The sequence below is a fragment of the Rhinopithecus bieti genome, unplaced genomic scaffold, assembly GCF_001698545.2.
Source record: "Rhinopithecus bieti isolate Rb0 unplaced genomic scaffold, ASM169854v2 scaffold_13348, whole genome shotgun sequence".
Lineage (NCBI taxonomy): Eukaryota > Metazoa > Chordata > Mammalia > Primates > Cercopithecidae > Rhinopithecus > Rhinopithecus bieti.
In genome coordinates this window covers 7,353,129-7,354,853 of record NW_016808764.1, presented here as the reverse complement: position 1 = coordinate 7,354,853, position 1,725 = coordinate 7,353,129, and positions in this window count along the sequence as shown.

The following is a 1,725-nucleotide window of genomic DNA, read 5'->3' as shown; positions in this document are numbered from 1 at the left end:
TTTTTTGAGACGAAGTCTCACTCTGTCACCCAGGCAGGAGTGCAGTGGTGCAATCTCGGCTCACTGCAAGCTCTGCCTCCTGAGTTCACACCATTGTCCTGCCTCAGCCTCCGGAGTAGCTGGGACTACGGGTGCCTGCCACCATGCCCGGCTGATTTTTTGTATTTTCGGTAGAGAAAGGGTTTCACCGTGTTAGCCAGGATGGTCTCGATCTCCTGACCTTGTGATTCGCCCGCCTCGGCCTCCCAAAGTGCTGGGATTACAGGTGTGAGCCACCGCGCCCAGCCTTTTTTTTTTTTTTAGACATAGTCTCGTTCCGTCACCCAGGCTGGAGTGCAGTGGCATGATCTCAGATCACTGCAATCTCTGCCCCCTGGGTTCAAGCGATTCCCTTGCTTCAGCCTCTCCAGTAGCTAGGATTACAGACTGTGCCACCACATCTGGCTAATTTTTGTATTTTTAGTAGAGACGGGGTTTTACCATGTTGGCTAGGCTGGTCTCGAACTCCTGACCTCAAGTGATTCACCTGCTTTGGCCTCCCAAAGTGCTGGGATTACAGGCATGAGCCACTGTGCCTGGCCGATTTTTTTTTTTTTCTTAAGCAAACAAAAAGTGTATAATTACAAACTATGGCAAGTGCACAGAAGGATAGGAATGTTGCTCTAAGAAAGTGTAAAACAAGGGAACACAACATTGACTATGCAACAAAGAACGTTTCTTTGAAAATGTAAAGCTTCACCTGAGAATGGAGAGAGGAGCTGGGGAGCAGGAGAGGAGGGGGTCTCAGGCTGGAGGGTTACATTTATGGTTACATTTGTGGGTTATCAGTGCGGAGGGAAACAGGCTTCATATTGTATTTGGCTTTGAATCTGCCAGACCGAGGCAAATGGATTGCTGGAGCTCAGGAGTTTGAGATCAGCCTGGGCAGCATGGCAAAACCTCATCTCTACTAAAAATACAAAAATTAGCCAGGTGTGGTGGTGTGCATCTGTAATCCCAGCTGCTGAGATTACAGAGCCTGGGGCGGGGGATACGTTGCAGTAAGCCAAGATAATGCCACTGTACTCCAGTCTGGGTGACAGAGTGAGACCTTTTCTCAATAAATAAATGAATCTGCTAATGTTGTCATTTTTGTTTTACTTGCATCAATCCATTAGGAATGGAACCAGAAACAAGGTCCTATAAAGAGAAACAGGCTGTACAAATTTAATTTTAAATAAGCCCTTTTTCTCCATTTGTCTTTGTTCCTATGGCTTTTGAAGTTATCAGGACATAAATGTTCTCTAACTTCTCCTCCTTCTCTTACTGAGAAGGGCAAATGATGAGCCTAATACTTTGGAAATTACATACTTGAAAGAAAAGATTTTGTTTTCCTCCCAAGGCTTTACCAAACACCGTTGTGAGATATATAAGTATATTTTTAGGCAAAGTTCGTGCATAATATTTTTAAATTTTAAATTTTTTTCACAATAATGTATAAATATGAACATGGATATGAGTTCCTGGAGAGAATGTACTTATTTATTTATTTATTTTAACAAGGTCTTGCTGTGTTGCCCTGGCTGGAGTGCGGTGGCACAATCTCAGCTCACTGCAACCTCCACGTCCTGGGCTTAAGCGATCCTCCCACCTCAGCCTCAAGTAGCTGAGGCTACAGGCGGAAACCACTGCACCTGGCTACTTTTTGTATTTTTTGTAGAGATGGGGGTTTCACCATGTTGCCCA